Below are 22,980 nucleotides of genomic sequence, written 5' to 3' on the forward strand. Positions count from 1 at the left end.
CCTGGGTAACATAGGGAGACCCCAGTTCTACAAAAAAATAAAAAATTACCCGGGTGCAGTGTTGTGTGCCTATAGTCCCAGCTACTCAGTAGGCTGAGGTGGAAGAATCACTTGAGTCCGGGAGGCAGAGATTGCAGTGAGCCGAGATCATGCCACCGCACTGCAGCCTAGGTGACAGAGTGAGACCCCGTCTCATATATACGTATTTATGGATGCAGCAATGTGGAGGTCATTGATCTAGGGTGACCTCCAATCTGGATTTGCCCAGGACTGTGGTGGTTCCTGGAACACAAGAGTTTCCATTTTTAAAGCCTGGAAATGTCCCAGGCAATCAGGGATGAGCTGGTTATTCTGCTGCTGATGCTGACGGGATGAGAGGGGCATCTGTCATGGAAGTCAGTGGCAACCTTGACAAAGGCTGTTTCAGTGGGACTCTGAGGACAAAAACCTTTTGGAATAGTTCAAGACAGAATGGGAGAAGAATTGGGAATGCTGAATATAGACCACTCTTTCGAGAATTTTTGTTGCAGCAGCAAGGAGAGAATTGTGGTAGTAACTAGGCAGGTGCGGTGGATATGGTGTCCAGAAAGTTAAGTTTAAGATGGGCGTGATGACAGCTTGTGTGTGTGCAAATGGAAATAATCTAGTAGGGAGAAAGGTTTTGATAATGCTGCACCATACAGACAGAGATCACTGCAGGAGAAAAGCCTCCAGCAGCCGACCTACTTGTCAAAGCAGAGTTCCCACATGTGGTCTGTAGCTCCCCGCCAAGCCACAGGAGCTCCCACAGTGGATCACAGGGACCCTCAAGTCTCTTCTTCACTTCTTACAGGCAAGTGACTCCTGCTTCTATAGACGCTCATAGTTTTGGCTTAGAAGGGTTACTTACTAGTAACCTAATAAGTGAGTCATGAAAAGTTACTGAAATGTGCTATCCATACACTAAAATTACCTAGGACTCTGACTGTGTCCTTTGCTAAAAAACCTGGCTGCCACACAACACTTGGCAACATTGTCACGCTCCTGCCCTGCAGCACACTTGCAGATGGTTAGAATTTCACAACTTTCGGAAGGGCTCAGGGCTCATGGCTACGACTTCATCAGTGTTGCCCACTGGCCGTGGTTTTGTTTTGTTACCGATGGCCTTGCTATTTTTATTATAAAAGCTTCTTTTAGTTTAGCTTTAATGTTACCATTCACCTTTTTGTGGGTTGCTAGGTTTATTTCACAGTCTACAATAATCCACATTGGCATCGATAATACTTAACCTGCAATTTTCCTGTATCTCATCAAGGCCATCTAAGTTTGGTGTCCAACCCTTAATCACTCATATCCCTATGATGGGCTGTTTGCAAATATCAGCTACTTTCATAAGTAAAACAAAACTATTGAGAGTTATTTTTAAGTTTTTAGGAAATTGTTTTATAGTACAAAAATGCTTTAGTATGTTCATATTTTTTTTTTCTTTAGATTGAGTCTCATTCTGTTGTCTAGGCTGGAGTGCAGTGGCACGATCTTGGCTCAATGCAACCTCCACCTCCCAGGTTCAAGCAGCCTCCTGAGTAGCTGGGATTGCAGGTGCCTGCCACCACGCCCAGCTAATTTTTTGTAATTTCAGTAGAGACAGGGTTTCACCATGTTGGCCAGGTTGGTCTCGAACTCCTGACCTCAAATGATCCACCCACCTTGGCCTTCCAAAATGCTGGGATTACAAGTGTGAGCCACCGTGCCCAGCCTAGTATGTTCATATTCTAAAGAAACTACTAAGTGAATCATTTATATATTGCTAGCAGCATGACAAATCCAATCTGTTTTATTTTTTTCCATTCGTTATAATCCTTGAGTTTTTTCCTGAGTGGAAATTTGAGGGGAGGGGAGAGCACGAAGTCTTATACCTTGCCTATGAGTGCCACAATCAAAAGGTTCAGGGGCCCCAATTCTACAATTCTAAAAGGAGTTTTAGGGCTTTTCAGGACAGACCTTCGTGCCAGCACAGGCAGAGTCTATAGCTCTCCAAATCCTGTGAGCAGCAGTTTTCCTAACTCCAGCCTGGCTCCCACAAGTGCCCACAGTCATTCCTTCCTTCTTCTTAAGAACCAGCCCAGAGTAGGCTGTGGCTGTGCATGACAGGGAATAACATCCCATTTTTCTGGGCTGCATCTTTCATTTTTTTCTTGTCTCCTTTGGCTTCTCTCTTCTCCTTGCCACAAGATTTAGACTTACTGCTCTAAATATAGCTTCCAACAGGTGTGCAGCCAGGGCGGGGAGGCTGTGGTCCAGCTGTCCCCAGACACATGGATTCTCTCCAACCGCCTTGCTGGGTCACGGCATTGGGAGGGACAAAAGGAGGCACAGCTTCTCATTCCCAGAGCAAAGCTAAGCCCAAGAGAGTGTGCAAGCTACCTCCAGATAGGGAGAACTACTCCGGGTCAGCACAGAATCAGGAATTAGGTCCTATGTTCCCATTCGTGGCAGATACTGCCAGATGTCTACTCAATATCTGCATCCTCCTTTCTTGTTAGTATAAACCCCATTTGGCAGGAAGATGGGAGTGGAGAAAGGGATCAACAGAACTAAGAGTCCTAGCTAAAGACAAAACGAAATTAAACAGGCCAAGCACAGTGGCTCATGCCTGTAATCCCAGCACTTTGGTAGGCTGAAGCGGGCAGATCACTTAAGGTCAAGAGTTCAAGACCAGCATGGCCAACATGGTGAAACCCTGTCTCTACTAAAAAAACAAAACAAAACAAAACAAAAACAAAAACAAAAAAAACTTAACCGGATGTGGTGGCGTGTGCCTGTAATCCCAGCTACTTGGGAGGCTGAGGCAGGAGGATTGCTTGAACCCAGGAGATGGAGGTTGCAGTGAGCAGAGATTGTGCCATCGTACTCCAGCCTGGGCAACAGAGCAAGACTCCATCTCAAAAAAAAAAAAAAGACTGAATTTAACATTATATTTTCTAGCCTAGCTCTGGCCAATAAGACATACATACATTAAAGGTTTCTAAGAAAGACTTGCTTTCCTCTCTTCCTGCCCACATCCTGATAACTGGAGCTGCAGCAGCCATCTTGTGACCATGAGGAAAAGGCCAAGAGAAACAGAGACTACAGACCCAAATCTTTGAACCACTAAAACACCACCACTACTTATCTATCTTTCTTCTTGTGTGGGGTAAAAAAATAATAATAATAAATCCTTAAGGTTTAAATTCCATCTCTCGACTGAATGCAAGTCCTAATGGATAAACCATCTGATATGGTATGGTCTGGCTCTGTGGCCCACCCAAATCTCATCTTGAATTGTAATCCCCACATGTCGAGGGAGGGACCTGGTGGGAAGTGATTGAATCATGGACACGGTGAGGGAGTTCTTATGAGATCGCATGGTTTATAAGCATGGCATGGCCTCCATGTGCTCTCTCTCCTGCCACCTTGTGAAGAAAGTGCCTGCTTCCCCTTCGCTTTCCACCATGATTGTAAGTTTCCTGAGGCCTCCCCAGTCATGCAGAACTGTGAGTCAATTAAACCTCTTTTCTTTATAAATTACCAGTCTCAGATAGTATCTTTATAGCAGTGTGAACATGGACTAATGCACTATCTTTCACCCAGGGCATGGGGCTGGGCAGGTAACTGAGGGCATGCCTGTTTGATATCATCCTTCCTTCCTCCCCTGCTCCTTTTCCCCCTCCTCCCATATCTCCTCTCTTTCCCCCTTCCCCACTGAGTCTGTACTCTGCACCAAGCTCTGGGCCATGCCCTAAGAGAAAGTAGTGAAGCTTCAGGTAGCCCTGGGGAGAGCCTGCCACCTGCTCTACAGGGGTGATCTTATCCCCAGAGATAAGCTTGGGTCTCCTAGGTGATTTCTATGGCTTCTCCCTCTACATATGGTTTCTTTCTCTTCTTAGAGGGGCAGGTGGTAGAGAGAGAAGAGCATAAATCTCTGTGTCACAGCCCTGTGTTTGAATCCCAGCTCTGCCCCCTGTTGGCTGTGAGATCCAGGTGAGTCACTGAGTACAGTTTAAGGGTGACCTCCTCTGAAAAATGAACTGCCTTAAGGATTAAATGACACAGCAAGAGTTTACCCTTAGTGGGTGCCTACTCTGGCCCAAATGACTTTTAGACATGATTTTTGATCTTCAGAGCCAGTGCTTTTTAAATTTGAATGTGCAAAGAATCACAAGGATCACAGGGAATCTGCAAGGATCTTGTTTAAAGGCAAATTTGATTCAGGAGGCCTGGGGTGAGGCCCGAGATTCTGTACTTCTAACAAGCTCTCAGGATGCAGCTGGTCTACAGACCACTCTCTGAGTATCCAGGCTTACATAAAAATACACGAGGCAGGTCAGAGGTCACAAACTCAAATATCTCCAGGGGGCCAGCAGCAAAACTCACTCTGAGCAAGAGGTGCTGGTGGGACCATGGCAAACTGAAGCAGGGATGGCTTGTCTGAAGGAGGTAGCCCTCTGCAACCTCCAAGAAGGTGGGCTCAGCACTGCCAAATATTTCCCTTCTTTTCCCCCAAAGAAACCAACATTCCAGCGTTCCTGATTGTAAACAACGTCAACAAATTCAACTTTTAACAGCTTCGTTGAGGTATAACTGACATACAACACACTCCAGATATTTGAAGTTTACAAGTTGGTAAGTTTTGATATTTGTAAACACCCATGAATAAACTCAATTTTTTCTAAAAACCACTCCAGTCAGCTGACTAAACATAGTTGCAGATTAGAGACAGGCTATAAACCTCCAGTTGCATCCTCTGAAATAGGACTAGTACTTCCACTTTAAGATGTGGTCATTGAGGACCAGAAAGGTGAGGTGACCATCGTAAGGTCACGCAGCCTGCAAGGAAGGTGTCAAGGTTCAATCCTGGATCTGACTCCACAGTTCATGCCCTCCTCCTTCATCCTCTGCCACCAAGGAAAGTCTCTCATGTCACCTGTCTCTGGGACTATAACAAAGGAAGGATGACTCCCTGCCCCCTTCTCCACTTCTCATTCTCAGGAAATGATCTCTAAAGTACAAAGGCTCAGCTCACACATGTAACCCCAGGAGAAATAATAAAATAGGTTCTGCTGAAATCATGAACACTCCTAGAAAATGGATCCAACTCCAGAAGTCTCTGCTCTGACTCCCAAAGCACAGCTCTGGGGGCTCTCTGCAGCCTAATGACTCCTGTGGGAAAGCCCAGGTCCCCAGAACACACACACAGAGGGCAGGAACTGACCAAAGCACTCAGGGAGGAGATTCCAAATCAGGGAGAATATTACTTCAGCTATAAGTAACAGAACGCCTCAACTCAAAGTATCTTAGCATGTAAGGGGGTTATTACCTGATAGATCAAGAAACCCAGAGTTGGGAAGACAGGATTCCAGGCAGGGTACTTCAGCACTCAGACTCTCTTCTCAGTGGTTTTCTGAGAGTTGCCCCACTCTGGGTATTGGCTGGAAGCAAGGTGGCCACAGAAATTCCCAGGCATCACAGCTGGACAAAGAAGAAAACCCATCTTTTCTTGAGCTATTTATTAGAAGCGAGGAAACCTTTCTCCAAAGTCCCCCTGCAGACTTCCCCTCCTGTTTCCTGTAGTCTTTCCATGGTCTGAGCTTCCTCACACCATGGAGATTAGGTTCCAAGGGCAAGCACTGAGAGGGAGAGAGAGAGAGAGAGAGAGAATAAATATGCAAGTGGGACAGACGTCACATCTGCTTTCATGACCTAGCCTCAAAGTCATGCAGCGTCACTTGTACCACATTCAGTTCATCAAGGCAGTCACAAAGGGCCACCCAGCTTCAAGGAGAGGAGACACAGAATGCACATCTTGATGGAGCAGTGGCAAGTTCTGAAAAAACAGGAAACAGATTGTGGCCACTTTGGGAAAATACAATCTTCCACATAAAGGGATCTCATCCCTGTTTGCACAGCCACCCTCACACAGCTCACTCCCATATCCAAGTCTTACTGGGCAGGATGGAGACCATCTACAGAACCCTCCTGCAGGGGTTCCCTTGTCAACACCCACATTTCCCTGGAATGAATGGTTGGTTTCCCTCGGGACTAAAGTTCCAACCATGGCTGATGTTGAGAAAATCTTACGTGTAAATCTCCTGAAACAAGGGGCTGATATTGACCATGGCACTGGAATTTAACACTTCTGTCTTGAACTAGACTCTGTTGTCTACTCTTCTCAGTCTCTGTATTATACCTGGGAATGAACTTTCTCATCTCAGAGGCCAGAGTCTCCAATTTTCTTCATTTAGTGCCAAGTTTGTCCAGATACTGTTGATACTAGTCTGTTTCAGAATTTTACACTTATTTTAGCGTTTACTTACTTTAACTAATCTCTACTGCTAAACTCTGAGCAGTTAATACTCTACGTAATATCTAGGTACCAAGGTGAGCTTTGTCTTGTAATGATTACAGAGGATTTGTGAAAGAAGGCTCAGGCCAGTCTCTGATGTCTTAAGTTTCCTCTCTAGCTGGCTAACAAGATATATATGTGGAAAGGGGAAGTATAAAACACACTGCTTCTTTTTCAAAGTCCTTATCACACTTGTAAATAATTATTTGAAATATATATGTGTTTAAGATAGTCGTGCATAGATTCTAAAATCCCTATCTGTCTTGTTCAAGTCTAGTTTGCCTGGAACATGGAAGGTGTTCAATAGATGTTTGCTGAATATCACAGGATAGAATGAAGCAGTAGAAATTAGGAAGGTAGCAGACCCTGTTGGTCACTTCCCTGTCAGTTATTCCTTCTCTCTTAGCTGTGGCAGGCACTGTAAGCCTGTGTGGGATAACCACACAGGGCTCCATCAGTAGCTAAAGCAAGTGCTGCATTGATGACATTGTAATATACAATAAATCATATGTTATTTCCTCAATTAACAGAATGAAAGTAGGGGAATAAACAGCACAGCCTCACACCCATTCTCTTCCTCTCTGATGTTTCCTTCTTAAGAAACAAACACATGGCTTCATTACCAACAAGCTCAGGATAAATTAATAAGAACTGAAATCCGTGAAATTAGATTCACTTTTCTAATTAGCTGGAGAGTTCACAGATACCAGGGCGGTCTTTATCATGGGCTCTCTTCTTGGGATGGGGATAGCCATTTGTGATCTCAGAAAATTAAACCCTCCCCTCTTACATTCTACAAAAAAATATCTGATTGAAGTGTAAATGTGAATTTCCTTTGGCCACCTGGAAGATCATTTTGAAGTTGTGACTCTTGAGCAAATTGCTCATTAATTCCACCCTGTGGTTGGGAGATTGTGTGATACAGCAATTTCCATTTTCAAAGGAATTGTCTTTTACTAATAATGTCCTCAGATTAGTTGGCACCCTCCATGGAGTTCAAAGTGATTTTGAGACTTTTCGTCTTTAATTCCCACATGCCAAAGAGAGAAAATGGGGGGCCAGGAGAGAAAGTAGCTGCTTTCCAGATAGCCCAGTGAAGGAGGCTGAGGTCAGGGAGCCAGGGACCAGGAGAGACAGAACAAAGTTGTCAAGATGACCCAGTGGGTCAGCGGCAGCCCCAGAGAATCCCAACTCTTATTTTATTTCCTCCTCCAGCCAACCAACCACCCCAATTATTTCCTAAGATTCTGAAACTGTCCAACAGACCCATGAGGCTCAAAGCAAGGACTCTGGAGGCCTGGCTCTGCCTCTTCTAAGGATTCACTAAATGACTTAAAATGGCAAAATTTGCCCAGTGAAAGAAGGGGCTCCCTATTCACAACAGCTAGATGCCCAGTTTCCAGGAGTTCTTTCATTCACACATGCATTCAGTTATATGACGACTTTTTATTGAGCACCTACTATGTGCCAGACACTGTTCTGAGTGCTGAGAATGTAGAAGTGAATACATGAACAAAAATCCTTACCCTCCCAGAGGTTATCCCAGTGGGGAAGGCAAACAATGAACAAAAGAAAGAAGTAAAATGTAAGTTTTGTTAATAGTGATAAATGCTAGAAAGAAAATAAAGCAAGGACAAGGGACTTAGTGTCAATCCCAATAAGGGTACCAGAGAGGTTGAAATTTTAGTTGGGGTAACCAGGGAACACTACACTGAAAAAGTCCAGTAAGAGAAGAAAGGTCACAATTAATATTATGGAAGGTATCACAGCCTTGGGCCAAACATGGAACCAGGTGTTTCTGCAGTCTCTTTTGAAATAAATTCATTCCTCTGTCACACATCTGTGCAAGTATTCTTCAGAGGGTTGTAGGAGTTAAGAAATTAATTAATGTTTGTACAGGGTTGAATAGTGTTCCCCCCCCCCCCCAAAAAAAATGCATATCAACCCCAGGACCTCAGAATGTGACCTTTCTTGGGAATAAGGTCTTTGCAAATGTAATTTGCTAAAATGGCATTATATAGGATTAGGGTGGACCTTCTGGTATCCTTCTAAGAAGGCCATAAAGTGACACAGAGGACAAACATGAGGAAGACAGTCATGTAAAGATGGAGACAGACATTGGAGTGATGCAACTACAAGACACGAAATGCCAAAGTTTGCCAGTAACCACCAGAAGCCAGGGAGACGCATGGAACGTGTTCTCCCTCACAACCTCCAGAAGGATCCAACCCTGCTGACAGCTTATTCTTGGACTTCTGGCCTCCTGAAATGTGAGACAATAAACTTCTATTAGTCTAAGCCACCTAGTTGGTGGTAATTTGTTACCACAGCTCTAGAAAACGGATACAGATTTTGATACCAAGAAGTAGTGCTGCCTAAAATGTACAAGGACTTTGGAATTGGGTAATGGGTAGAGGCTGGAGGAATTTTAAGCCTAGATTGTTGAAAGAGATTATCAGTACAAATATAGGCATTAAAGTATATTCTGGTGAGGGCTCAGAAGAAAGTGAAGAGCACAGCAGAGAAAGCCCCTATCATCTTAGAGAAAATGTATATTGTCATGAACAGAATATTGGTTGAAATATGAACATTAAAGATGTCTTTGGTGATATCTGAGATGGAAATAAGGAGCTTATCATTGGAAACTGGAGGAAAGAGTGGCAAAGAACTTGGCTGAGTTGTGTGCTAGTGTTGGGTGGAAAATAGAAGTTGTAAGTGATAAACTTGGATATCTAGCTGAGGAGATTTCCAAGCAAAATATGGAAGGTGCAGTCTGGTTTCTCCTTGCTGTTTTTAGTAAAATGCAAGGGGAAAGAGATAAATTGAGAAGGAGCTACTAAGCAAAAAGGAACCAGAACTTGATTATTTGGAATATTCTCAACTCATCCATATTGTAAAAGATGCTAAGGCATACTCTGCAGAGAACACCAAGGGTGTGGCTGAGCAATCTTCTGCTGGAGCCATTATATGTACAAATCATGGATCCAACCAAGCATCTCAGCAGAAGCTGGGAATAGAGATGGGGCTACCGAGGAAGGATCTGTAAAGAACTCTGTGTCTAATGAAGTGGATCCTCTTAATATACACAGGAGACCCACAAGAATTTTGAGAATGTCAGGCCACCAACAACACTACCAGCTTGCACTAAATGGAACAGAGACAGGAAAAAATGAAAGAAAGCTGCCATTATTCTGGGATTCTATAGGCAGGAAACCAGCCAATAGAGTGATTCAGCTGTGAACATGTATTATCCTTCAAAAAAGGAGAAGATGACTGGGGGAACCCATCAGGGCTGCCTGTGCTTCCCCTATAGAAAGTGTCACCCATGATATTAGGGCTCCTGTGCAGCAATTCTTGTTCCCTACATATAGCCCAGAAGCAGGAGAACATCAGCGAATCACAGAAGCAGAGACTGATGGGGGTCCTTAGGTGTAGTTCCATGGGTAGAGCTTATGTTAATCCAAAGACTTAGGAATTAAAAAGACAAGTTATTTGACCTTGACACACTTACCATAACGAGATGGGGATAGAATATCCCCAAGAGAAACCCCCATCTAAAAACAGGGGTAGGCTAGGCACAGTGACTCATGCCTGCAATCCCAGTATTTTGAGAGACTGAGGTGGGAGGATCACTTGAGGCCAGGAGTTCAAGATCATCCTGGGCAACACAGCAATATACTGTCTCTACAAAAAATAAAATAAAATAATAAAAAATAAATTATCCAGTCATAGTGGCGTGTGACTATAGTCCCAGTTAGGAGGATCACTTGAGCCCAAGAGTTCAAGGCTGCAGTGAGCTATGATCCAGCCACTGCACTCCAGCCTGGGTGACAGAGCCAGGCCCTGTCTCTAAATTAATTGATTAATTAATTTAATAAAGGGGGGGCAAGTGGGAGGTACATGTATTCACTATTCCATAATGATTTTCAAATCTAGCTGGGCAGAGGTCATCAGTTCCCTCAACTCTGAAGGCAAGGCGTTTTCTTTGACTAGGACCTATTTTCTGCTTCCTGGGAGTGATTTCCTAATCTATTGTTCTCTTTGGTTCTTGGCTTCATACTCTAGGTTCCACCATCTGAGACATCTTTCCTTTTCAAAAATGAATAGATCCGATTTACAGCTGGATCTCTGTTTTCTGTCTGTAAAAAGTTGGAAGCCTGGAGATCTTTTTTCATTTTGTTGTTTCTGTCTTTTTATTTTTATTTTTTGAGACAGAGTCTTTCTTTGTCACCCAGGCTGGAGTGTTGGAGTGTAGTGGCGTGATCATAGGTCACTGTAGCCTCGAACTCGTGGACTCAAGCAATCCTCCCACCTCATCCTCCCAAGTAACTGGGACTACAGGTGCATGCAACCACAGCTGGCTAATTAAAAAAAAAAAAAAATTTTTTTTTAGTAGAGACAAGTTCTTGCTATGTTGCCCAGGCTGCTGGTCTCAAACTCCTGAGCTCAGGCCATCCTCCCACCCCAGCCTACCAAAGTGCTGGGACTACAAGCATGAACCACCACACTCAGCCTCTGTTCTTTTTAATCCAAGTTAGTATTTTTTTTTCCAAGACAATTCTCTTTCTTATTGTGGATTTCCCATGAATCTGGCTGGGAGCAACTCCATTCTTCAAAAGCCACATTTATCATACTTTCCAAGCTACATCTCTTTCTACTTTGGGTTGGTGTCCGGATTGTTTCAGAAGCTACTTTGTCTAGCTAAGAGGATCTACGAGGTACTGGCTTAAATCTTTCTGAGGTCTAAACAGAGTCCTACAGCCACAATATTGATTCATTCTTTACCCTGGGACCATTTCTTATTTTGAGTATCTTTTGCTGGAGAGACTGTCCTGGACTGTCTATATTGCCTCTAGATTTTGCTTGAAAATGGAACAGCTCCTTCTTGAATTTTTCTCTCCCTTATAATACCTTGTCTTATGCTGCTAAAAGAAGCCAATAGGTCCTTTCAATATTCTCACTGGAAATCTCCTTAGCCAGATCCACAGGTTTATTAGCTACATTTTCTATTCTCCAAATAACACTAATTGTATTATATAACACAGGTTGTCTTTCTCCAGCCTCCAATAACAGCTTCCTCACTGTTCCCTCATCGTCCACTAACAGTTTCTCTGTCATCCTTCCATCCTCCAGCTGCCACGAAGTCCCAAAGTCTATCCGTGTATTTTATTCTTATTTTATTTATTTACTTACTTATTTTTAGAGACAGAGTCTTGTTCTGTTACCCAGGCTGGACTGCAGTGGAAGGATCACAGCCCACTGCACCCTCAAACTCCTGGGCTCAAGTAATCCTCTTGCTTCAGTCTTCCAAGTATCTGGGACTATAGGGATGAGCCACCAAACTCAGCTAATTTTTTTAAATTTTTTTAGAGTTGAGGTCTTGCTATGTTTCCCAAGCTGGTCTTGAACTCCTAGCCTTAAGCGTTCCTCCTGCCTCAGCCTCCCAGAAGGCTGGGATAGCAGGCTTGAGCCAGTGTGCCCAGCTGCCATATGTTGTTTTAAATTTTTGCTACAGTAGCACCTCTACTCCTGTTTCGAATTTCTATTTCAGTTAGCCTCTGCTACATGAGAAAAAAAAAAAAAAAAACTATTCCAAAACTTAGTGGCCTAAAATTAGCAGTCTGGGCTGTGCTCAACTGAGCAACTTGTCTCTGCAACAGACGGTTTCAGCTGACTCACTCATGCACTTGCAGCCAGCTGGTACCTCAACTGGAGGTGGAGGAACCAAGACGGCCTCACTCACCTGCCTAGGCCCAGCTGGGATGACTGACATGGCTGAGAGTGGGCTGGGCCTCACTCTCTTTCCATAGGGCTTTCCATAGGCTTTCCATAGGGCCTCACATCTCTTTCCAAGGATGTTAGCATGGGCTCCTTTACAGGGAGTCCTAGGGCAACATGAGACTGAAAGCAGAGGCTATAAGGCTCCGTCATGCCTCAGAACTTGCACGAGGTCCATTTTGCTGCATTCTGTTGCCCAGGCAAGCCACAAGACTGGCCCGGAATCAATAAGGAGAGAACTACAGAAGGGCAGCAATTCAGGACCTTCATTTCTCAATATTCCAGAAGCCTCAAAGATTGAAAATAGTCTGGGTTCCTCTGGGCCAAAGGAGAGTCTCTAGCCCAGAGTAAGGGCTCAGTCAACATTAGACGAACAAGCCAAATAAACATGTGCAATGTGCTCTCCTCACTGGCTGAAGAGTCACTTGTACCAGGAGGGAGGTGTCATCTAGCCCTGCCCTTGTGGCATCCTCATCCCCTCAACGTGAGCCCTAGCATGTGGCTCCCTCCTCTACCCGCTCACCCCCGGATGTAGGACCAAGTCCAGATGGATCATCTAGGTAACCACAGGTTCCTGCCCACTCGCTTCTGGGGTGTCATAAGGCTGGACTATCCCAATAGGAAGGGATTCTTCTGCAAGGCCCACCAGCACAGCAGCCTCACTCTTGTGGGGCAAATCACAGAAAGTGGGAGGAGGGGAAGAGTATGCACAGGGGTGTCCCCACTCCTCCTGCTCCCAGAAAGTCCTTACCGGCCCTAGGATCACAAATGAGCAGACCAGGAAGGGCCCTATCCACTGCACAGGAGGAAATAGAGGCACAGAGAGAGGAGCCTCTGGTCAGAGGTCAGTGGCAGAGTCACACCCCAGGATCGGGGACTAATCTCAAAGTTCATCAGTTTTCTCAGGCAGTCACACAGCAGACACCCACCCAGATGGGAAGACCTGCACGGATTGCCCGAGACACTGAGGAGACAGTGCAGGGGAAAGGTAAAGAAATAGAGAGGATGGCCGGGCGCGGTGGCTCAAGCCTGTAATCCCAGCACTTTGGGAGGCCGAGACGGGCGGATCACGAGGTCAGGAGATCGAGACCATCCTGGCTAACACAGTGAAACCCCGTCTCTACTAAAAATACAAAAACTAGCCGGGCGAGGTGGCGGGCGCCTGTAGTCCCAGCTACTCGGGAGGCTGAGGCGGGAGAATGGCGCAAAACCCGGGAGGCGGAGCTTGCAGTGAGCTGAGATCGGGCCACTGCACTCCAGTCCGGGCGACAGAGCGAGACTCCGCCTCAAAAAAAAAAAAAAAAAAAAAAAAAGAAATAGAGAGGATTTGTCCCTTCCCCAGGGTAACCCCCAAACAGACCCTTTCCCCACCCAGGGTCTTCTGACAGCAGGGCCTGGCAAGTAGGATCAGGGCTGGGAGTGTCTCTAGGTACTGAGCGTGCCACATTCCTCCTCCTGGCCCATTAATAAGGAATGGGGCCCCAGCCCACCCTCAAGGCTCACCCATCATCCCCAGACTCTTGCCCCAGCTGCCAACTGAGGCAGCTCCAACACAACCTCCACCAGGCCAGTTCCCTCAACCCTCACCTCTCCTGACCCTCCCACCTCTTCCAGGCTGCAGCCCACCCCCACCAGGCTGCCTGCCTGTGTCAGCCCCCAGGGTGCACAGCCCGCCAGCCCCTGAGCTCATCTTTCACTTACTCTACTTGGTGCTGGGCCCAGGAGACAGCGATGACTCAGGTCCAGCCTGCCCTCGGGTCCTTCCAGACAAGGACAAATGGCCATTTTCCCTTTGACAAGCAGATTGATGCTTTTCTCTCAGGAGAAGCTCTTAGAGTCTGGGAAATGTTGTCCCCTCTGGCTCCAGAGAAGCTTTGAGGCCAATGAGACGATAGCTGAAGGTCTCCCTCCCCAGCCACCACCTCCACCCTGGAATTTTCCAGAAATCCTTGGGTAAGAAGGATTAAGAAGAGAGAGAGGACTAGAGAGAGGTGCACACTCTCAGGCATCCTCATGCACACATAGGCACAAGCCCCACACACGTCCCACTGGGACATGGGCACACACACACCACGAGCGTGCACACACACAGAGACACAGGCACACAAACACCATGAGCATGAGTCACCCATAGACATACCATGAGCATGCACACAGGCACACATGTGCCATGAACATGCATACACAAATGCACATGCCATGAGCATGCACACACACAGTGAACATGCACACACAGGTATACAGGCACACAAACATGAGCATGCATGCACACAGGCACACCCATGATGAGCATGCACACAGACACATGCCATGAGCATGCACACACACAGATACACACACACACAAACACCATGAGCATACACACACAGAGACACATTCACCACGAGCATGCACACACAAACGCATACCAGGAACACGCACACACACATATACACACGCACACAAACACCGTGAGCATGCATGCACACAGCAATGCAAACACCAGACACACAACCACAGATACAAACATACCAGCATACATACAGACACACATGCATACTTAGACACACGAACACCTCCACAAAGTCACACCCAAGTGAACATGCATGCATAAACACACATAGAAGCCCACGAGCACCCACCTCATCACACAGGATCATGTGCAAACACAAACATGACATGGAGGCCCACACACGCTGCAGCCACGACACACAGACACACGCAGGCATTCACATACAGGAAAGTTCGCATGAGGTCCCCAAAGTCTCATGATCATGATATGAGGTGAGTGCATCACATTGGCTCCAGTCCACTTTGCTCCACCCGGGGCTGGGTGGTGCCCCTGCCTACAGTCTGGGGTTTTGCTGCCGTCCCTACCTGGATGGGCTGCAGCCTACCGACAGGAGGATTAATGCAGATCTGGGGGCATCTTTGAGAGGAGGAGAATGCCCTCTGAGGGAGTCCTCAGCCAAGCTGGGGCACATTCAGTGGCCCTGGGTTGGCTTCAAGGGTGGGCTTCAGGAATGTCAGATGTCATTACAAGCCAAGCTAGCCACACTTCCCCAGTTGCAGATCAGGAAACTCCAACACAGGACCCAAACCATGAGGCTGCTCCCTGGAGAAGTGGGGAGGCTTCAGCGTCCCTCCACTTGCCTCTGCTGAGAGGGAGGGAACCAAAGCCACCCCAGCCCCTGCCCTGCCCTATGCCCTTCCAGCTAGGAATCCCAGACAGACCTGCTGCTCCAGCAGACTTCCGGAGATGGGAGTAGAGGAATCGATGATGCTCGGAGCATTTATAGCCAGTGGGAAAATCGCCCTGGGCCTCCCTGACACCAGAAATAAATGATTCCGCGAACAGAAAACCACTCAGACGCGGACAAATGACCCACTGGAGAGTGCTTTCACCTTGAGAAATTGCAGGCACTGGCGGCAGCCAGGGCTATGAGCTGGGTGGTCTGTGCAGCACAGGGTCAGATCACATTGCATCCAGGCCCCAAGACCCCGACAGCCCAAGCCACAGCCACCAACAGTTCTGCCAGACAGCCCTCTCATCTCTGGAGTACATGTAAGGCAGGAACCGACAGGCCCAGCCCTTCTACAGAGCAACTGCTTAGAAGGATCCATCTGTGGACAAAAATGGGGTTCTGTTTTCTTCAACAGAAAACCTGGTTTCTTTTTCTTCTCATGTCATTCCAAGGCTGCTGACAAGCCAATCCCCCCTATCCAAAGTGTTTCTGGGAGTACCAGCAGGTGTCCCACGTGTGTTCATGGACATGGCTGGTCAGTTGCTATATGACAGCTGATGTATTTCTCTTCTGCTGGGAACTGTGTCCGCCTCACACTGGCGCTTCTGCTGGGTACCGCTGGGTCCACCTGGCACCACTGTGGGGCCAGGGCCCGTTCCTCCAGATGCAAAGCTGCGCCCCCAGCAGTTGAAAGCAGAGCAGAACCTCCCTCCTCCTATGCCACTCTATCAAAGGGATCTGGAACAGGGCTGCTTGTGCCTCACTGCCTCACGGAATTTTAGGAAAATGACTTTCGCAATTCCAACCATATCACCCATCTGCTCTCCCATACCTTAGCACCCAGACATGAGTCCATGGAAGTCAGTGATAGAAACAGAGGCAAGGCTAGACCCAGAACTTTCCTGTCCCCTAATGACTTCTGCTGAGCAAAACTATTGGCCTGGCCGCCTATTCCCCTAGGTGAGGACTCTTCCCAAAGGACCATAATCCACACAAAAGAGGATCCTGTCCCACTGGTTGCCAGAGATATCTAGCCTTACCTGAATTCAACAGATGGACACTGGTTTGGCTCAACAAAACCCTGTTATACCCAAACATATGTTCAACCTGCAAAAGCAATGACGACACCCTAACAATGATGGGGCAAGAGCCGGGCTTGGGACTGTTTACCACCAATTCCACCTGCAATGGCTCAAAAGGCAAGAATATTGTCTACAATGGGCAGATGCTTGTGCTCTGCTGAGGGCTAAAATGAGACCCCGACCTCTCAAGGTCTTGGTGTTTCCCACTCCCATGACCCTCACCCCACTTGCTTCTTTTCCATATAAAGTGAAGACTACTGGTGTGGAAGAAGGGAGGGAATACTAACAGCTATGGTCTCAATGTTTGTTTTCCCCCTAAAATTCATATGTTGATATCCTAATCTCCAAGGTGATGGTATTAGGAGGCGGGGCCTTTGGGAAGTGATTAGGTCATGGGAGCAGAGCCCTCGTGAATGAGATTAGTGCCCATATAAAAGATGCCCCGGGCTAGGTGCAGTGGTTCATATCTGTAATCCCAGTACTTTGGAAGGCCAAGGCAGGTGGATTGCTTGAGCCCAGGAGTTCAAGACCAGCTTGAGCAACATGGCAAAACCCTATTTCTACAAACAATAAAAAAAAATTAGCTGGGTGTGGTGCGTGCCTGTAGTCCCAGCTACTCAGGAGGCTGAGGTGGGAGGATCACTTGAGCCCAGGAGGTCACATCTTCTGTGAGCTGTGATCCCACCACTACACTCCAGCCTGGGTGACAGGGCAAGACCCCGTCTCAAGAGAAAAAAAAAGGCAAAAAAGCAAAATATAAAAGATGCTCCGGAGAGACCCTTCCTTCTTCCACCAAGTCAGGACACAACAGGAAGTCCATCTAGGGGGAAGCAGTCCCTCATCAGACATCGAATCTGCCAGCACCTTGGTCTTGGACTTCTCAGCTTCTGGAACTGTGAGAAATACGTTTCTGGTGTTTATAAACCATCCTGTTTATGATATTCTGTTACAGCCTGAAAAGACTAAGACACGAATCCATGCTAGAAGACAACATTCTTCCTCCCCAAGCTTCCAGCTCCAGCCTTCAGGACACTTGCTCAGTCTTCCCAGCCCCTGCACTGCTTCTCAGAGACAGGCCATGAAGACTAAGGACCCTGCGGTTTTGGGAACTGACCTCCCCAGGGGACTCTGCTTACACTCCAACCTCATTTCCCCTTCAGACTGGCCTGGAGTGATTCTGTTCTGAAAGGCTTAACCCTGTTACCTTTGGTTTCTGCATTTACTGGGAAGTTCCAATACAGAGCCACTGGACATCACCCAAATATCCACACTCTTCTTGAATATGATGCTAACAACATCCTCAGTGGTGTCCTTCTCAGGCTCGAGCAGCCTGACGAGGCTTCCTAGGAGAGAAGAGGCCTCTGGAAGAGTAGAATTGTGTTGCAGCCAGCACAAAGAGAGAGGAAGGCCTCACAGTCAGCGGATCTCCACCTCTGAGGACATGGAGACAGCCCAGGGCTATGATCCCCCAGCCTTGAACCAGTTGACAACCATGATCCCCAAGCCCTGAGCACCATGGGGACCAGTCCAGGGATATGATACCCCAACCCTGAGAACCATGGGGCCAGCTCAGGGCTATGACCTTCCAGCTGCCCTGAGGACCAGACTGTGGAGACCAGCTTGAGCTTAACTTGGTTAAGCTCTGAGACTAGCACTACAAGGGACATGGAAAGTGCCCTAAATATGAGGAAACAACACCCAGGGTAGGGCCCTCCACTGTAGCCTGTGCTGAGGCACTAGCCTGTCTTTGGGTCAGCCCAGAAGGGGAACTAGGAAAGGCATCCAAAAGGCAATGCCCAAAAGGGGAAACAGGAACCAGGAGGGTCATAGAGAACAGGGACAGCAGGTCCCATGTAAACTGCGCAGAAAGAAATGCACTTGGTTGTGGCCTTGAGGAGATTCATGCATGAAGGTGAAGGCAGGAGTCGGGAGCAGCAGCAGACCAAGAGCTCTTCCAGACCTGAAGGGGAGACATTTCTTATCCTGGGGTGGAAGCACCAGACATTCCGTCCACCTGACTCCACATTCAGTCTCTACCTACAGACACAGAGAAACTGCTGGCCACACACGCCTTCCTGGAGTCATGCATTCTAGTAAATCAACCCAGCAGCTTCTGGTTACAACCTGTTCCACCTGTAGCTCAACCACAGGGAAGAGATGCCTGATGTTTCTCTCTCTCTCTCTCTCTCTCTTTCTCTCTCTCATTCTGGTTTCGTGTGTGTGTGTGTGTGTGTGTGTGTGTGAGAGAGAGAGAGAGAGATATTATTTTTAAATCTCACTGCAGTTGGAGATGGTTGTCCTAAGAGGATGATAGAAATCCTCTGAGAGGGAAAACTGCTCCTTTGTTTGGGAAAACACCTTAGGGATCTTTTAATTATGCAAAGAGAGGCCCCAGGGCTCCTTTGGACTGGAGAGGATGAGACAAAGAGGAAGCTAAATCGCACTGCATAATAAACTCACGGAAATTTTGGAACTATCCCAGGAGGTAGCCTGAAGAAAGGGGCCCCCAACAAGAGGAAAACGCAGGGGCCTAAGGAAAAAGGTGGCCAGTGAGGAGCACAGGCTACTCCTACCACCCTGTTCCCTGCCAATGGCACCGCTGCGGGCAGCACTGGTTCTCCCACAGCAGCCTCGCATCCTTTACCTAGATGTTGGTGGAAAGGGCACCCTAGGAAGCTGGAAGGCTGAGATGTTTGGATTACAGATTTCAACTATTCACTCTTGGGTCTGCCCATTTTTATGAAAAGCAATAAGCTGATGTTCCGGCACCCACCTCAACCTTTCTGGGAGGCAGCATGGGGAATGATGAGCTGGAGATGAGTAACTGGAGATGAGGTCACCAAGGAGAAGTTCACAGTCACGGTGAGGGGGGTTCACTTTAGTTCTGTTTTATGGTTTACAAGGCCACTCTCTACCCCATTGCTTCACCAAATCATCAGTGAAATCTGCATTACTTGCTAATGATTTGCGGAATCCTGTTTGACTTTTGGGGGATGTGATCAAACGTCAAATCCTGCTCCAGCATGGATGTGGGAAATAACAGACTCAGTCAGTTACACCTGGGTCCCACTTAAAGCTAAATGTGGTCCATTCAAGGGCTGTCCTTTATCTTAGATTATGCCCTTCCTATTTTTATGAAATGATGGCATGATGTATTTTTCATGTCCTTAGTTGGCAAAATAAAAATGTTCAACCTAGTATTACCTCCCTTTTTAAAAATATTTTTTACTTGTTTTTGAAATCCCAAAGTCTGACATTGTTAGCAGTGGTAGATCCCAACAGGTCTGCAGCAGCCTCAATTCTTGCCTTCTCAGAAGAAAGAATTCAACCAAGGGGCCTAAAGGAAGAGAAACTGAGGCAAGTTTAAGAGCAAGAGTGAAAGCTTATTAAAAAGCTTTAGGTCCAGCATGGAAAGAAGTAAAGCATACTTGGAAGAGGCCAAGCAGGCAACTTGAGAGAGTCAAGTGCTCTGTTTGAGCTTTGATTTGGGGTTTTATACATTGGCATACTTCTGTGGTCTTATGTCTCCCTTCTCTCCTGATTCTCTTCTTGGGGTGGGCTGTCCACGTGCACAGTGGCCTGCCGGCACTTGGGAGGGGCTGCATGTGCAATGTTTTCACTGGAGTTGTACGCATGCTCACTTGAGGCATTCTTCCTTTACCAGTCACCTCTTCCTAGAAGGTCATATACCAGTTAAACTCTGCCATGTTGCCTCTTGGTGCACATGCTTAAACCCACTGGCCCAATTCCTGAGATCTTATTGGGAAGCTGCTGATCACCAGTTTCAGGTATTTCTGTCTATTGGGAGACTGCTTTTCCCTGGAGCTTGCCATGACCAACTATTATTTTAGAGAGACAGTTAACAACCACCTAACCATCACCTGATGGTCGCCTGACATTCTTGGCTTGTGGGGAGCCCTCTCCTGCCCTGCTCCTGTCTGACTAACTCCCTACCGTAACAACTTGAAGTCACATTCCTGAAGGCTCTGCCTTGCACAAATCTTACCCAGGTGGGAAATGCAGAGACCCCTTCCAATGAGAGAGGCTCTCCCTTTCCTAAAGATTTCTGCAGTGTCTGTGTCAGCACACAGCTTTATTACTCACTATGGCATCAGGAAGGCCAGCACAATCTTTCGATTAAAGAAACCTGACCTTACAGGCAACAAACAAGGTTTTATAGACACTTTATGTCCTTGGGCAAACTTCTTGAGTTTTTCCTCAATAAGCAGTCAGACTTACAGGCACATGGATTTTAGTTTGGTGCTCAGTTCCACGATCGCAGAGTTTTTCATGTCTTTGATCATGCTTAAATGCTTCCTAGTCTTTATTATACTTCATGGTTGGGAAAGCCTTTTCATGGCCTCTTTTATTTATTTATTTTTTTAGTCTTTGTCATGAAGTGCAGTGGCCTTTGCTTGCCTCTCATGTTGCATATCTCTACCTCCCCAGGCGCCCGTAACTCAGCTAGCTCCCTGCATCTCCATCCGGACCTCTTGCATTCAAACTGTCTGGGCAGCCTATTGAGTGCCTGGCTGCCTCCTGCAGGGCTCAGAACCAGCTAGCTGAGAACCAGCTAGAGCCAGAGATAAAAGGGACCTAAAGTATACACATCCATCTGGTCTGACAGAGCCTTAGTGTGTGACCACTTGCAGCAGGGCTCCTGGTGGCACATTTATCCCCATCACATCTTTTGAGAAATCTTCTCACAGCCAAGTTGTCTAGTGCCCTTTTCTTCTCTCCTCCATAATCAGTAAGAGCCTGTCTGCAGTGTTGCACCGGATCTTTGCAGCTTTTAGGTGCAGGACAGTTCTCCAAGTGTCCAGGTGGCCTTGGATTGAGCCAGTTCTCCCCACTTTTTCACTTAAAATTTTCATGTTAACTGTAGAGGCCAGGTGCAGTGGTTCAAGCCTGTAATCTCAGTACTTTTGGAGGCTGAGGCAGGCAGATCACTTGAGGCCAGGAGTTCAAGACCAGCCTGGCCAACATGCTGAAACCCTGTCTCTACTAAAAATACAAAAATTAGCTGGACATGGTGGCAGGCACCTGTAGTCCCAGCTACTCAGGAGGCTGAGGCAGGAGAATCGCTTGAACCAGGGAGGAGATGCTGCACAGAGAGGCCCAACAAGAATCTGGACAGACAGGCCCTGCTGGATTTCCCCACTCAGTTTATTAGCATGAGATCATACCCTTTTTGTGCAATCCTATTTCTACATGGCTGTCCCAGCTTCATCAAACCTAAGCATAAAAATAGATCATTTTCCCTGTATTTTGAAGTTTTCATTTCTGAAGTCTCCCATGTCACATAAAACTTTGATTAAACAAATCTGTTGTGCTTTTCTCTTGTTAACCTGTCTTTTGTTATAGAAGTGTCAGCTGTGAGCCTTATGATGGTGAAGGAAAGATTTCACATCTTTTCTGTTCATACACGTGTATAGCCATGTGTGTTGTGGGGGCATATACTGCTTTATTGTGATGTTGGTGTGTATCTACAAACTTACATGGCATGTATGTGTGTCTCATGATGTGAAAGTGATTGTAGGAACATGGCCGTGCACAATCATGTGTGGGTGTGTGCAACTCACATAAAGGATAAGGCAGAATGAAGTGCCACCATGTGATAAATGAAGAATATGGAGAGCTCATAAGGAAAGAAGAAAAAGGAGTTAAAGTTGTGTTTTCCGCTTCTCCTCTTCCATGATTCCTTCTCTGACTTTTAACACATGGTGACTCAGAAAAGCTCTGAAAATCTCAAGGTTGGAATGAACCATCTAATGCGGGAAACATTTCTGCAACCTCCCCAACAAGTCACTGTCTGTCTTCTCTTTAAGCACCCCTGTTGCTGTTTCTGGTGCTCACTGCTGCTCCAGAGAGTAGACCCTATCATCAGTGGCTCTAATCACTGGAAATACCTTCCTTATATTGCTTGAAATCAGCACCCCTGTAAATTTCGCTTACTGATACAGCTCCTCCTTGATGCGTTTCATAAACCAAGTGGCTCTTCTCTGTCCCAGACTCATCATGGCCTCTTAAGATATGAACCTCAGGCCGGGCGCAGTGGCTCACGCCTGTAATCCCAGCACTTTGGGAGGCCGAGGCGGGTGGATCACAAGGTCAGGAGATCGAGAGCACGGTGAAACCCCGTCTCTACTAAAAATACAAAAAATTAGCCGGGCGCGGTGGTGGGCGCCTGTAGTCCCAGTTACTCAGGAGGCTGAGGCAGGAGAATGGCGTGAACCTGGGAGGCGGAGCTTGCAGTGAGCCGAGATCGCGCCACTGCACTCCAGCCTGGGCGACAGAGCGAGACTTCATCTCAAAAAAAAAAAAAAAAAAAAAAGATATGAACCTCAGAACTCAATACAGTTCTCAGACTAGACAAATCAGAGTAAGCAGGACCATTGAAAAGTATTTGCCTTGTCCGAAACCAGGTAGAGATAGGGACTGACATCTAGGAAATTCTAAGAACTCCTGAAAATTAACACAAAAAGACAAGCATCTCAATAGAACAATGAGCAAAGGATAATTAACAGACAATTTA

Source organism: Rhinopithecus roxellana, chromosome 5, assembly GCF_007565055.1.
Source record: "Rhinopithecus roxellana isolate Shanxi Qingling chromosome 5, ASM756505v1, whole genome shotgun sequence".
Taxonomy (NCBI): Eukaryota; Metazoa; Chordata; class Mammalia; order Primates; family Cercopithecidae; genus Rhinopithecus; species Rhinopithecus roxellana.